Source organism: Loxodonta africana, chromosome 11, assembly GCF_030014295.1.
Source record: "Loxodonta africana isolate mLoxAfr1 chromosome 11, mLoxAfr1.hap2, whole genome shotgun sequence".
NCBI classification, from domain to species: Eukaryota; Metazoa; Chordata; class Mammalia; order Proboscidea; family Elephantidae; genus Loxodonta; species Loxodonta africana.
In genome coordinates, this window is record NC_087352.1 from 75,026,741 (window position 1) to 75,043,431 (window position 16,691).

At 37.7% G+C, this 16,691-nt stretch overlaps 1 protein-coding gene across 1 annotated transcript in view; it reads left to right on the forward strand.

Moving 5' to 3' along the window:
• The window catches only part of CCDC178 (coiled-coil domain containing 178), a 460,722-nt gene that overhangs the window by 18,158 nt on the left and 425,873 nt on the right, over positions 1-16,691 (forward strand). The window lies entirely within an intron of this gene.

Here is a 16,691-nt window from a genome sequence, read left to right on the forward strand (position 1 = left end):
AATGAATTTTTGGTAATATTAATTAGACAACCTTGTATTGACAGCCTTTCCTCAAAAATATTAAGGAAAATTAAGCAAAAATTACTGAAAAGAGATCTTTAAAAGATAGTTCATGATTTTTTTTAATAAAAATTAACAGTATGTATTATTTCCAAACACGTAGATACATATGGATCTTTATTGAAAAGTTATGCATTGTTATTCCTATAGATCATAATTCAAAATTAGTCAACATAAGCAGAAAACTTAGTTTCATATAAAGCTGTGTAAGAAATACTTAAAACGAGTAGTTATTTGGCAGAAAATACCAATTTTTGTAATGAGTGTGTCTTTGTGCATTTTAATAATTCTGGAACATATGAAAGAAATTCAAAGAAGATATTTTTTCTCAAGAAATCTTAAAAAACATTTTACCCAACAATAACTCTCAGCTGTACCACTGAAAGGAGATATAACATTCCCAATTTGTATCAGCATTTATTCATTTATCACCTACAACATCAGGCACTGTCTGCTACCTGTCTGGTGCTAGGAACAATAGTGCCTACACCTTCACCAGGTCCCAGGGGTTTATATGTGCAGAATGTAAAACAAGGTGGATTTGGTGATTACCAGCTACAGCCTTTGCCCCAGATTCTGTGGTAATCCCAGTCATGAGTTGCACAAAGGAATTCTTACCCTGAGTTGCAGATTGTGTGAATTCCTCTGAATTTTAAGGCTAGAAGTCAAAGCAGGCAATTGGTTTAATAACCCCTCAAAATTCCCCAAATCTTATCTTTTTATTTCCTCATTTGTTGGAAAAGGCTGGTGCAATAATGAGGACAGGCTGGTTCAGTAAAAGCCTGGCAGCCCACAAAACAGAAGGGTGTGTTTGCCCAAGCACAGGTTTATTTAAACTCCTCCTGCTGTGAGGAACAAATCCTTTGGACAAGCCATTTGGCCATGGTTTTCTCACTTCCTCTCCCTGCTGGCATTGTTAGGCCTCAGAACAAAACACCCCCACTGAGGCATGATGTTTATTAGCAAGATTAAAAAGATATAATTCTGGGCTAACATCCCCCCCTCCAGGAACTCAGGGGGCATGATGCAGTAGGATGCTTGTAGCAGGGTTAAAAACATACAATTAGTCATTTAGACTGGGAGCATAAAATAGCAGAAGTTTTCTTATTTGCCTCGGCTATGGCACAGGTGGGGCACACATAGCTTAATTAAGTTTACGGTTCACCTAAGTGAACCTACCTGACCAGGGGGAGACCAGCAGTAGGTAGGATCCCATTTAAGCCCCTTATATACGGCGCAAAATGGGGTATGCAAGGAACAGTCGTCATCTCTGCCCAGACAGTTTTTGAGGAGGACTGCTCCTGATGGAACTTTTCCTGGCATATGCTGTCTGATTCTTACAATAAAAGGTGCTTTCCATGTGCTAATGTGTGTTCAGACTCTGGTGTGAAGGACATGATGTTTATGGAGCAATCCATATTAGTTACTAAATTTGATATGATTTCTACTGTCCTTTTTTAAATGGCCTCCTGGCTGTCTAGAAACCTGGCCCAGCCTGTGCACCATGCATATTTGGAGTGTTGTCTTGCACTTACAACATGGTTGAACAAGATACGTTGTCCCACTCCTGCTAAGGCCCCCAAATTAGAAAAGAGCTGAGAGAGATAATGCTCTTGACACGACTTTGTTTAATCCACAGTGATGTTTCCCCCAACTGAAGTTGAGTTTTCCCGGGGATGGAAAGTGTGCATTTATGGTGGGATTGGGGCATGGTGAAGGTCAGTGAGGATGAAACGCCAGCTATTTTCCCTCTTCTTTTAATTTGCAGCATTTTCACTTTTGACAAAATTGTTCTTTGTGTTTCTCTCCAAAAGGTTTGTTGTGTATGTGTTTTAATAGTTTTATTGAGCTAATTTACGTACCATAAAGTTCACCCATTTAAAGTGCACAGTGCATTGATTTTTAATGTATTTAGAGAGTTGCACAACCATCACCGTAATTGCAAAAGTACACATATTGTATGATTCCATTTATGGGAAATGTCCAGAATAGGCAAATCTACACAGAAAGCAGATTAGTGGTTTCCGAGAGTTTCTTTTTGGGACGATTGTTGTTAGGTGCTGTGGAGTTGGTTTCGACTAATTATGACCCTATGTACAGCAGAGTGAAACACTGCCTGATCCTGCACCATCCTCATAATTGTTGCTGTGTTTGAGCCCAGTGTTGCAGCTACTGTGTCAATCCATCTCGTTGAGGGTCTTCCTCTTTTTGGCTGACTCTCTACCTTACTAAGTAAGCTTGATGTCCTCCTCTAGGGACTGGTCCCTTGTGATAACATGTCCAAAGTACTTGAGATGAAGTCTCACCATTCTCACTTCCAGGGAGCATTCTGGCTGTACTTCTTCCAGGACAGACTTGTTCATTCCTCTGGCAGTTCATGGTGTGTTCAGCATTCTCCACCAATACCGTAATTCAAAGGCATCAATTCTTCTTCAGTCTTCTCTATTCCTAGTCCAACGTTTGCATGCATATGAGGCATGGGTCAGGTGCACCCTAGCCCTCAAAGTGACATCTTTGCTTTTCAGCACTTTAAAGAGGTTTTTTTTACACCAGATTTGCGCAATGCAATACATCCTTTGATTTCTTAGCTGCTGCGTCCATGGGTGTTGATTGTGAATCTAGATAAGATGAAGTCGTTGACAACTTTAATCTTTTCTCCATTTATCATAGTGTTGCTTATTAGTCCAGTTGTGAGGATTTTTGTTTTCCTTATGTTGAGGTGTAATCCATAGTGAATGCTGTAGTCTTTGGTCTTCATCAGTAAGTGCTTCAAGTCCTCTTCACTCTCAGCAAGCAAGGTTGTGTTATCTGCATATTGAAGGCTGTTAATGAGTTCCACCAATCCTGATGCCATGTTCTTCATATAGCCCAGTTTCTGGGATTATTTGCTGAGCATATAAAAAAAAAATTAATTAATATGGTGAAAGGATACAACCCTGACACATATCTTTTCTGATTTTAAACCATGCAGTATTCCCTTGTTCTTTTCCAATGACTGCCTCTTGGTCTGTGTACAGGTTTCGTATGAGCACAATTAAGTTTTCTGGAATTCCCATTCTTTGCAACATTATCCATAGTTATTATGATCCACACAGTCAAAAGCCTTTCCATAGTCAATAAAACACAGGTAAACATCCTTCTGGTATTCTCTGCTTTCAGCCAGTATCCATCTGACATCAGCAATGATATCCTTCATTCCACATCCTCTTCTAAATCTGGCTTGAATTTCTGACAGCTCCCTGTCAATATACTGCTGCAATCGTTTTTGAATTATCTTCAGCAAAATTTTACTTGAGTGTGATATTAATGATATAGTTCAATAATTTCTGCACTCTATTAGATCACCTTTCTTTGGAATGGGCACATATATGAATCTCTTCCAGTTGGTTGGCCAGGAGGCTGTCTTCCAAATTTTGGTGGAATTAGTGAAACACATGTATCTTTCATCTTCTATTTTAAACAAGGTTGTCTATTGTGATTATCCTTCCCTCCTTCACCACTGCATACTAAGTATGTAAGAACAGTAATTAACTTGTCATGTTAGTTCACAGAATTCTGGATCAAAAAAAGCTGTACCTAAGGTATTTCTTCCGTGTCCAGATCTGTTGCAGAACATGGGATCATGGACCTCAAGCACGATAGATACCATAATTAAATAAAATTTTACTCAGAGATGAGTAAAAACCACCAGCATTGCATCTGTTTGTTGAAATATCTCAGTTGAATCCTTGATATTGCAACTTGAGGCTTGAATTTTTTCTTCAGTTCTTTCAGCTTGAAAAATGCTGGAGCATATTCTTCCCTTTTGATTTTCTAACTCCAGATCTTTGCACATTTCATTATACTTTGTCATCTCAAGCTGCTCTTTGAAATCTTCTTTGCAGCTGTTTTACTTCATCATTTCTTCTATTCATGTTAGCTACTCTATGCTCAAGGGCAAGTTTCAGAGTCTCTTCTGACATCCATTTTGGTCTTTTCATTCTTTCTCGTCTTTTTTAATGACCTTTTGCTTTCTTCATCTATGATGTCTTTGAAGTCATTCCACAGGTGGTCTGTTCTTCATACATTGGTGTTTTGGACTGATACTTTCTTATTTTTAAGTGGGATAAAATTAACCTTTTATTAGGTAAAGTTTTGTAAATAACTGTAAAGCTGGCATCACTTTGTGTATCAAATACATTTCATGAGTGGAAGATCGATCTGTTTTAGAGCAACTGTTTCAATTCACTTGCCCATCATAATGGTTAAGCACTTGGCTGCGAATCCAAAAGTCAGCCTTTCTAATCCACCAGCCACTCTGTGGGAAGAAAAACCTGGTGATCTGCTCCCGTTAAGATTACAGGCTGGGAAACCCTATGGGACCGTTCTACCCTGTCACACTGGATCACTATGTGTGGAATGTGACTCAACGTCAGTCACACAACAACAACAATAATTTTATATATATATATATTATAGTCAGAATGAACACCATGGAGGCCATGAATAGCAGAGATGTGTTTGCTATAAGCCTGTCCATCCACTCATAGCAGTTTAATTGTAATTTTGAAATTTGGAAGGACAAGTCTTCACAGAAGAATTCCTATGAAAGTTTTCCCTGTTTTATTTTGCAAAGAATGAGAAAACATTGGCGGATGATGGAAATAATCACCTGGATAACTTCTCATGCAATTAAAAGAATTTGCTTTCTTTTTCCTCCTCCTTGTTTTTGTTCTCTTAATCTGCCTAGGCTATAGATAAGTTTTATTTAATTTGGTATGATCTCTACTGAATTGAAATTTTCCTTTTCATTTAATCAGTACAAGTCATTAGGATGCTAGTATGATTTAAAAGAATGGCTTAGAGAAAAAGTACTTAGAAACCATTCTTTAAAATATTAAGAATCTATGTACAAAAACAATAGTATTATTATGAACAGCAGTTACAATGAAGCTAATATTTATCAAGTGATTACTGTATTAAGCACTTAGTATGCATACTTTTATTGAATCCTTACCAAATCCTGTGAGGTATAAACCACCGTTATTCCCAATTACAGACTTCTGTGATTGATTCGGAATGATTTGGGAGGTTGATTTTTTCCCAAGATCACACAATCAGTGGCAGAGCCAACAGCCAGACCAAGCATGTCTGAGACCTAAGCACATGTTCTTCACGGCTGTTTTATGTTATCTGTCCCTGACGGTGTGTCAACTATGGGGACCAAAAAGTATGAATGTAAAATGCTTATAATTCAAATTAGAAAACTTGACTGTACTTACTCCATTTCACATCTGTATTAACTCTGAAACCTGACATTTAATATCTGACTCGCTTTACTAAGTCTCTGATACTTTGAAGTCTTTCGCTCTGTTCATTCTATTGTGCTTTTTAAAAAAAACCTATCAACATTTTTAACCCTGACATATCTACTGCATCCCATTTGCTTTTATTTTCTGCCTAGTTATTCATCTCTTAAAGTACTCACCAATTAGTGTATTTGGTCCTTTATTTCTTTTTCCTAATGTTATAGTCTGACAAGATGCCAACTCTGGACCTCTCTGGTGCCTGCCATCTCGACTCCACCACTTGGGTTGCTAAAATGTGCTGGAGAGCATTATACAATAATTTAAAATTGATATTATTATGCCTTCATGGCCTCTAACCTCAACAAGTTCTTTAAGAGTGCTCTGAAATTTTCCTGTTTGTCAACAAGAACTCTTTCTATTCTTCAACAGTGGCCACTCCCATCTTTTTCATTTTTTTTTGTTCAAGCCTCTGAATCTGTCACCTCACTGCGTATTCACCCCTTACTTTCTAAAGAAAATAGGAGCTCTAATAACAGAAATGCCTCAGAATTCTACTGTCTCACCTATGAACACCATTAAATTCCAAAAAAACCATTAATGCTTTTGTCCTCCACTGGAAAATTTCCTCCTCCTACATATGGCTGCTCCCCTGACCTGTGTTCTGTCTTCTGCTTTCGCTAGGAACATGCTCCACCCTTGTGTCTTCTCAGGATCCTTAACCCTGAACTCACTCTCATCATCATTTAAGAATACTGATATTTCTCCTATTTTCAAGAAAAATTTATTTATTCCATAAATACCTGTAGGTGTGTCCCTTTCTTCCCCATTTCATCTGAGCAGGATTGTCTATGTCTAAATTTAGTATTTTCAATTCCTCACCTCACAATTACTTATTTAGTCACTGCAATCTGAATTTTCTCCCCATTATACTACTGAAAACACTTCCAGCAATGTAATTATTAACTTGTTTTTTCTCACTTATGTATTGCTACACACACACACACACACACTGTCATGCATACACACGTACACACACAGATTCCAAAATTTTGTAGCTAAAATGACAACCATTTATTTGGTCACCATTCAGAAATGTGTTCTAGATTCTGCTCGGCAATTATGCTGGTTCCTGCCTGCAGCCAGTCATGTGGTTGCACACATCTGGTAACTCAACTCAGAATAAATGATAATGATAGCCTCAGTCACATGCCTGGTGGCTGGCTGAAAGTATTCTGAGAGAACAAGCCCCCAGTGGCAAATGCTTAACAAAAGTTTGCTTGTATCATGTTTTCTGAAGTCCCATTGGCCAAATCAAATCACTTAGTCAAGTCCATCATTACTGTGGGAGAGTATCAGACAAGGTGTGGATGCCAGAAGGCATGGTTCATTGTTGTTATTGTTGTTAGGTGCCATTGAGTCAGTTAGCAACCCCGCGCACAACACTACAAAACGTTGTCTGGTTCTGCGCCAATCTCACAATCATTGCTGTGTTTGGGCCCATTTTTGCAGCCACTGTGTCAACCCATTTCACTGAGAGTCTTTCTCTTTTTCATTTATCTACTTCACCAAGCATGATGTCCTTCTCCAGGGATTGGTCCCTCTTGAAAATGTGTCCAAAGTAAATGAGAGGAAGTCTTGCCATCCTCGCTTCTAAGGAGCATTTTGGCTGTATTTCTCCCAAGACAGATTTGTTCATTTTTCTGGAAGTCCATGGTATATTTAATACTCTTCACCAACACCATAATTAAAAGGCATCAATTCTTTGGTCTTCCTTATTCATTGTCCAGCTTTCGCATGAATATGAGGCCATTGAAAATACCATGGCTTGGGTCAGGTGCACCATGGTCCTCAAAGTGAATCTTTGCTTTTTTACACTTAAAAGAGGTCTTTTGGAGCAGATTTCCTCAATGCAATACTTTGTTTGATTGACTGTTACGTCCATGAATGTTGATTGTGGATCTAAGTAAAATGAAATCTTTGACAACTTCAATATTTTCTCCATTTATCATAATGTTGCTTATTGGTCCTGTTGTGAGGATTTTTGTTTTCTTTATGTTGAGGTTCATTGGAGTCCATTTATTTAGCAATCTGTCATAGTCAGTCCATTGGCAACATGATTAACAGCCTTGCCTCCTGAAAACTATAGTCATCTCTTCCCTCAGAGTTTTATTTAATTATGGTATCTATCGTGCTTGAGGTCCATGATCCCATGTTCTGCAACAGATCTGGACACGGAAGAAATACCTTAGGTACAGCTTTTTTTGATCCAGAATTCTGTGAACTAACATGACAAGTTAATTACTGTTCTTACATACTTAGTATGCAGTGGTGAAGGAGGGAAGGATAATCACAATAGACAACCTTGTTTAAAATAGAAGATGAAAGATACATGTGTTTCACTAATCCACAAAATTCTTAAATTTGTCAGGGTACGTGGTATCAGGTAAACTGGGACTAGTAATCTAGGCCAAAAAAAAAAAAATTTTTTTTTTTTTTAGGACTAGCAGGGACCAATTCTGTTCTTGGGAGTAACTTCTTAATATAACGTTTTTGTTGGCTCTTTATTCTACTCTTTGCTCTTATGTCTAAGAGGTCCTTTTCTTTCCTAATGCCTGTATCTCAGTAGCTTTCTCAAACTTCTTCCTACACATAATAAATTGTGAGATCAAATGCATCTTTGCATTTTAAATTGCCTCTTGTTTTTTAGTCCAAGTTGGTACAATTCTCTTAAAAACTTTAGGGATTTCATGTGAGTCTTATTGGGCTTCACTCCATGGCCCCAAAGCCACATTCATATTCTTTTTGATATGCATCTTCTCTACTTTGGGCATGTAAGGTTGCTGTAGGAGAACCACACCTTCTTAACTGCCTAGTGAGCATTTAAGAATAGGCAGCTCCTTAAATTCTTTTGTTTTTTCTCTCAAGTGTCTTCAGGCAGCCAGATTTTCAAAGTAAGAAATGTCCATATAGTAAAGAGCAAATCAAGGTTGTGGCTATAAGACCCTTTGTTAAGACATCGTTAAGATTTAAGGTGCTGCCTGATAGATACTCTAGACTAGACAAAGACCTCCTAAGAATCTTAAGGGTTTTGTTTCACAGTAGTGTCACAGACTCAAAATAGAGAGAGGTCAATCTCAGAAAGAATTACGACTAACTTTTGGGGCAAGGAGTGAACTACAGTAAGATTCATGCAAGATTTACAATGTTTTTAGTAGAGCTGTCTTGAAAAAAAGGACTGGCTGCTTGAATGAAAAGGGACTGAAGCAGTTTAAAATGAAAAGCGGTGGTTCGTTGAGTATCAAAATACAGGCTGAGAAATCAAGTTTGCTAGAAACGTGATTTTTCTTTATGAAAACAGGGAAAATATCTTAAGGGCAAAGCCAGCAGCTCAGAGGGAGGAACCAAGAGTTGAGTGATGAATTAGAGAACCATACCCATGGAGCAGAACTGGATTCTAATGAAGAAACATTATTTGCTCCTGGATTAGTGGGTCATAATCTCGATTTCACAATTACTACTGAGTAGTGATTTTTTTTTTAAGTGATTTGCTATGAAAGTCATAAATGGTTAAGTGCTCAGCTACTAACTGAAAGGTTGGCAGTTCAAACCCACAGAGACACCTCAGAAGAAAGGCCTGGCAATCTGCTTCTGAAAGATCACAGCCATGAAAATTTTATGGAACAGTTCTACTCTGCAACACATGGGGTTCTCCATGAGTCAGAATCGACATGATTGTTATAGACATTTATCTTTTCTTTTTTGAATGGGAGTGTCTATTGTAATCGTCCAGGCCCTTTATCACTATTGTATGTTGTGTGTGTGTTGAGAGAGCATAGATAAATTGCCTTTTAACTTGATAATTCTAGCCATGTTGATGTTGTTATGTGCCATCGATTTGGTTCCAACTCATAGTGATCCCATGTACAACAGAACGAGACATTGCCTGGTCCTGTGCCATCCTCACAATCATTTTTATGCTTGAGCTCATTGTTCAGCCACTGTGTCAGTCCGTCTTGTTGAGGGTCTTCCTCTTATTTGTTGACCCTCTACTTTACCAAGCATTATGTCCTCCTCCAGGGACTTGTCCCTTCTGGTAACATGTCCAGAGTACATGAGATGAAGTCTTACCATCCTTGCTCCTAAGGAGCATTCTGGCTGTACTTCTTCAAAAACAGATTTGTTTGTTCTTCTGGAAGCGCATGGCATATTCAATATTCTTCACCAACACCATACTTCAAAGGCATCAATTGTTCAGTCTTCCGAATTCACTGTCCAGCTTTAGCATGCATAGGAGGCGATTGAAAATACGATGGCTTGAGTCAGGCTCACCTGAGTCCTCAAAGTGACATTTTTGCTTTTTAACACTTTAAAGAGATCTTTTACAGCACCTTTGCGCAATGCAATATGTTATTTGATTTCCTGACTGCTGCTTCCATGGGCATTGATTGTGGATTCAAGTAAAATGAAATCCTTGACAACTTCAATCTTTTCTCTATCTATTGTGATGTTGCTTATTGGTCCAGTTGTGAGGAATTTGTTTTATTTATGTTGATATGCAATCCATACTGAAGGCTGTGGTCTTTGGTCTTCATCAGTAAGTGGTTCAAATCCTCTTCACTTTCAGAAAGCAAGATTGTGTCGTCTGCATATGGCAGGTTGTTAACGAGTCTTCCTCCTAATCTGATGCTGCCTTCTACTTCATGTAGTCCAGGTTCTTGGATTACTTGCCCTGCATACATATTGAATAAATATGATGAAATGATGCAACCCTGACACACACCTTTCCTGATTTTAAACCACTCAGTATCCCATTTGAATGACTGTCTCTTTGTCTATGTACAGGTTCCTTATGAGCACAATTATGTGTTCTGGAATTCCCATTCTTCCCAGTGTTATCCATAATTTGTTATGGTCCACAAAGTTGAATGTCTGTCCATAGTCAATACAACACAGATAAACATCTTTATGGTATCCTCTGCTTTCGGCCAAGATTTGTCTGACATCAGGAACGATATCCCTTGTTCCATGTCCGCTTCTGAATCTAGCCTGAATTTCTGGCAGTTCCAGTCGATATAGTGCTGCAACTCTTTTTGAATTATCTTCAGCTAGATTTTACTTGCATGTGATATTAATCATATTGTTCGATAATTCCCACATTCTGTTTGATCACCTTTCTTTGAAATGGGCACAAATATGGACCTCTTTCAATTAGTTGTCCAGGAAGCTGTCTTTCAACTTTCTTGACACAGATGAATGAGCACCTCCAGTGCTGCATCCATTTGTTGAAACATCTCAGTTGGTGTTTTGTAAATTCCTGAGACTTGTTTTATGCCATTCCTTTCAGTGCATCTTAGATTTCTTCTTCCAGTACCATCAGTTCTTGATCATATGGTACCTCCTGAAATAACTGAATGTGGACCAGTTCTTTTTGGTACAGTGATTTTGTGTATACCTTCTACCATTTGATGCTTCCCACATTGTTCAACATTCTCACTACAGTATCCTTCAGTATTGTAGCTCAAGGCTTGAATTTTCTCTTCAGTTCTTTCAGCTTGAGAAATGCTGATTTTTGGTTTTCTAATTCTAGGTCTTTGCACCTTTCATTATAATACTTTACTTTTTCTTCTCGAACCTCCCTTTGAAATCTTCTGTTCGGCTCTTTAACTTCATCATTTCTTCCGTTTGCTTTAGCTTCTGGACGTTCAAGAGCAAGTTCCAGAGTCTTTTGTGACATCCATTTTGGTCTTTTCTTTCTTCCCTGTCTTTTTAATGATCTCTTACTTTCTTCATGTATGATGTCCTTGATATCATTCCACAGCTCATCTGGTCTTCAGTCATTAGTTTTCAATGCATCAATTCTATTCTTGAGATGGTCTCTAAATTCAGGTGGGAAATACTCAAAGTCATATTTTGTCTCTCATGGACTTGCTTTAGTTTTCTTCAGCTTCAACTTGAACTTGCATAAGAGCAATTGATGATCTGTTCTGTAGTCAGCCTCTGGCCTTATTCTGACTGATGATACTGAACTTTTCCATTGTCTCTTTCCACAGATGTAGTCAGTTTAATTCCTGTGTATTCTATTTAGTGAGGTCTACACGTATAGTTGCCATTTATGTTGTTGAAAAAAGGTATTTGCAATGAAGAAGTCATTGGTCTTGTAAATTCTATCATGCGATCTCCAGTGTCATTTCTATCACCAAGGTCATATTTTCCATTACTAATCCTTCTTCTTTGTTTTCAACTTTCACATTCCCATCACCAGTAATTATCAATGCATCTTGTTGCATGTTTGATCAATTTCAAACTGCAAGAGCTGGTAAAAATCTTCAATTTCCTCATCTTTGGCATTAGCATTTGGTGTGTGAATTTGAATAATGGTCATATTAACTGGTCTTCCTTGTAGGCATATGGATATTATCCTATCACTACAGTGTTGTCCTTCATGGTAGATCTTGAACTACTCTTTTGATGATGAGTTTGACACCAGTCCTCTTCAATTTGTCATTCTAGGCATAGTGGGCCACATGATTGTCTGATTCAGAATTCCCAATACCAGTCCATTTCAGCCCACTAATCCATAAGATATTGATTTTATGCATTCCATTTCATTTTTGATGACTTCCGATTTTCCTAGATTCATACTTCATGCATTCCACGTTCTAATTATTAGTGGATGTTTGCAGCTGTTTCTTCTCATTTGGAGTCATGCCACCTCAGCAAATGAAGGTCCCAAAAGCCTTAATCCATCCATATCATTAAGGTCGAAGCCACATTGAGGAGGCACCACTTCCCCAGTTGTATTTTGAGTGCCTTCCATCCTGAGGGGCTAATCTGTCAGCACTATATCAGACAGTGTTCTGCTGCTATTCATAAGGTTTTCATTGGCCATTTTTTTCTGAAATTGACTGCCAGGTCCTTCTTCCTAGTCTCTCTTAGTCTGGAAGCTACACTGAAATCTGTCCACCTTGGGTGACCCTGTTGGTGTTTGAAATACCAGTGGCATAGCCTCCAACATAACAGGAACACACTACCCACCACAGTACCACAAACTGACAGATGCATAGGGAGTTCTAGTCATAGTAACCATTAATCTACTTTCTGTCTCTATGCATTTGCTTATTCTAGATAGCTCATATAAGTGATATCACACAATATTTGTCCTTTGTCTCTGACTTATTTCAGTTAGCATAATGTTTTTAAGGTTTATCCATGTCATAGTGTGCATTAGAACTTCATTCCTTTTTGTGGCTGGATAATATTCCATTACATTTATATACCGTATTTTGTTTGCCCATTCATCTGCCAGTGGGCCAGTTGATTTTTAAAACATGGAAAGGATATACTTGTCATCCCTAAAAATTCTTAAATTTGGCATATGTCATGATATTCCTATGTTTTCAAGATGATTTATACTTTTGAATGGGATAGCTATATCCAAAACCAGACCAAATCTGTTGCCATTGAGTCAATTCTGACTCATAGCAACCCTATAGGTCAGAGTATAACTGCCCCATAGAGTTTCCAAGGAGTGCCTGGTGGATTTGAACTGCTGACCTTTTGGTTAGCAGCTGTAGTACTTACTTACTATGCCACCAGGGTTTCCGGGATAGCTATAAAAAATATATATATATATTTATTTATTTTTATTTTTTAATTTTTTATTTTTTTTCTATATATTACCCTAAATTGACTGTAAATTTAAGGGTTCACGTATTCTTTCCTTAGGATAATAGGTTACAATTGTAGGAAATAGTATCTGGTATTAGTACTCCATATTTATAAAATGCATTATGATACAAAAAGAGATTTCTAATATAAAGTTCATTTTTTCCCTTAATATTTAGTGTGGAAGATAGAAGATTTTTTAAGTAACTTCCTTGTCCCAAAGATAGTATTTGTAACATTTTAAAAATTTGGTAACAATTTCCAAAAACAATATAGTGTTAAAAAAGAAGTGTCGATGAAAATGTTAGATGCATCAAGAAGGAGTTTGTCAGCAATGTGGTTTAGAGCTTTAAGTAAATGAAGTGTTTCATCTCCTTTAAAAATATGACAGTTTCTAAAACTAAGTCCAGCGTGGACCTAGTTTTTCTTCCCTTCTCTTTTTCTTTTTGCTGTTCTGAAAAACAAATGCGTGAAATTTTGTGGTTTGTTGGTTATAATTAATTATATTAGAAATTATAATAAAATATTCTTGATACCTAAAATATTTATGAAAATAAGTAAAATTCTAAGCTTAATTATAATAATTACATTAATAAACTCATAAACCAAACCTGTTGCCGCCGAGTTGATTCCAACTCATAGCAACCTTGTAGGACAGAGTAGAACAGCCCATAGGGTTTCCAAGGAGTGGCTGGTAGAATCCAACTGTCAAGCTTTTAGTTAGCAGCTGAGCTCTTAACCACTGCACTACCAGAGCTCTTACCTTAATAGTTAATAACAATTAAGATAGAAGAGTTTAGTCTCTTTCAGAGTTTTAGTACAAGAAAATTCTGTCCATCACAACTAGATGGTGCCTGGCTACCACCACTGCCTGCACTGACAGGGATTACAATAGAGGGTCCCGGACACAGCTGGTGAAAAATGTAGAACAAAATTCAAACTCACATGCACAAAAAAGGCCAGACTTACTGGTCTGACAGAGACTGGCAAAACCTTGAGAATACAATCTCTGGACACCCTTTTAACTCAGTACTAAAGTCAGTCCTGAGTATCACCCTTTAGCCAAAGATTAGGCAGGATTATAAAACAAAACAAGTAGCTCAACCATATATGTGAGACTAAATTGGCACATCAGCCCAGGGGCAAGGCTGAGATGGCATGAGGGGACAGGACAACAGGATGAATGGAAATGGGGAAACTGAGGTCAAGAAGGAGAGAGTGTTGACACATCACGGGGTTGGCAACCAGTGTCACAAAACAATATGTGTATTGTTTAATGAAACTAATTTGCTCTGTAAACTTTCAACTAAAGCACAATTAAAAAAAAAAAAACTCCAGCAGCTTAGCAAATACCAAAACTTGCTTAAAGGAGGGTTCTAAGTAGGAGGTAATGGAGAAAGGGGCAAATTGATCAATATTGTGATGTTGAATAGTGGTTTTGTTACATGTGTAGTGTGTATATATATTGTGCATTCATATATCTGTGTATATGTGTATGTAATTTTGTGTGCATGTAGATAAAAACCCATTGCTGTCGAGTCGATTCCGACTTATAGTGACCCTATAGGACAGAGTAGAACTGCTCCATAGGGTTTCCAAGGAGCAGCTGGTGGATTGGAAAACTGCTCACCTTTTGGTTAGCTGCTGAGTTCTTAACCACTGATAGCTAAATGCATAGATACAGAAGTCAATTAATGCATGTAAACAGAGCATCGTATTCTATTGGGTCACTTAAATTTAATTTTCTTTTAATTGTTGTTTGTATACTGTTTCTAATTTTTCTTTTGGGATGCTTGTTGCTTTTTATATATTTATAGAAGTATTGATAGCAATCTCTTGCCTTTTACATTGATGACAAATGTTTTCATTCTGCTTGTCTTAGTCTTTTAACTTATTTACAGTTTATTGTAGTACCTTAAAATATTTCACTCCTGGATGAATCTGCCTGTATTTTCCCTCATACACCTGTTTGTGCCAGTGGTGAAATTCTTCTAGTTACCTGGCCTCTGTTTTGTTTCTCTCTATAGCTTTTATCTTAGGCAGATCCCCAGTGCAGTTAGAGAGCTATTCTCATGGCAGGGACTAGAAGGCAATTTCTCAGCCTTTATTTTGTATTCTGGGCATGGGAAGTAGCAAGACTGCCCCATATCATCCACAGGTGGCCCTTTGATTGTTTACTTTATTACCTGCTTATTCCCCCCATACTGGGAAGTCCTTAGGAACTCCACAGAGAAGCTTCTTTCCTACCCTGAAGTAGACTCCATTTTGTCTGTTCTGAGTTGCGCTTTTCTTTGCTCTGTTTTCACTATCTAATCTGACTGCTTTCTATTTCTGGGGAGCTCTCCTAAAGTATTGGTTCCAGTGATTTTGTTGTTTTCTGTTTCATGATTTGGTATATATACACCTATTTTTTCTAGACATTTTAGTCGGATTTGGGAATGGAAAGGAAGTCATCATATAGGCTCAATCTAACATCTTGAATTGGACTGCATCTGTGGAAGCTATGGCATTCTGACTGTGTAGCCCTGTGTTGTTGGTAATTTATGCCACCTCCTGCAGCCTAACATACTGTGACAACACAGTCCCACCAAGGAGTTTATAGTACAGAGGGGAAATAATGCTATAGGAAACGAAATATCTGTGAAATCCCACGTAATTTGTGCTTAACATTCTTTGTAATACGTTAAAATTCAGAAGATGACCAGTGTTCATCACAGCACTATTCACAATAGCCAAAAGATGGAAACAACCTAAATGCCCACCAACAGATGAATGGATAAACAAAACGTGGTACATACATGCAGTGTATTATTACGCTGTCATAAAGAGGAATGAAGTCCTGATACATTTTACAACGTGGATGAACCTTGAAAGCATCTTGCTGACTGAAATAAGTCAGTCACAAAAGGACAGATAGTGTATAATTCTACTTATGTGAAATATCTAGAATATGTGTATAAATACAAACCTAAGTTTATCAATGGTTATGGGAGGGAGGGGAGGGCACAGAAGCAGGAAGGAGGGACTCATTGCATGGGGACACTGAGCTTCTGTTAAGTGTGATTTAAAAAAAAAACGGGAAACAAGCAATGATGATGGTTGCACAACATGATAAACACAATGAATGTCACTGAATTGTACATGTGAAGATGGTGAAAATGGCAAATGTTTTGTTACATATACATTTACCGCAATTTGAAAAAAAAAAAATTCAACGGGCTGTCATGCATGTCTGATGATGTGAAAAGTCTTTTGCGAAGAAGCAGCATTTAAACTATTGATAAGGCAGAAACCCTGGCGGTGTAGTGGTTAAGTGCTATGGCTGTTAATTTAAAGGCTGGGAGTTCAAACCCGCCAGGTGCTCCTTGGAAACTCTGTGGGGCAGTTCTACTCTGTCCTATAGGATAGCTATGAGTTGGAATTGACTTGATGGCAGCAGGTTTGGTTTTTTTTTTTTTTGGTTGATGAAGCAGGAAGATTTAGAAACACAGAGATGAAAGAACAGAATAAATAGGTGGGAGCAATCATAACAGAATATCAATAGGTAGGAGAAATATATCCTATTTGGAAAACCACAGAGTTTAATTTGACAAAAATATAATAGGGTAGGTGAAATACACTATTGCCGATATTGTCAGTGAGTTTATGCGTAAATCAAGTTTACCTGTTGTTTTTTGT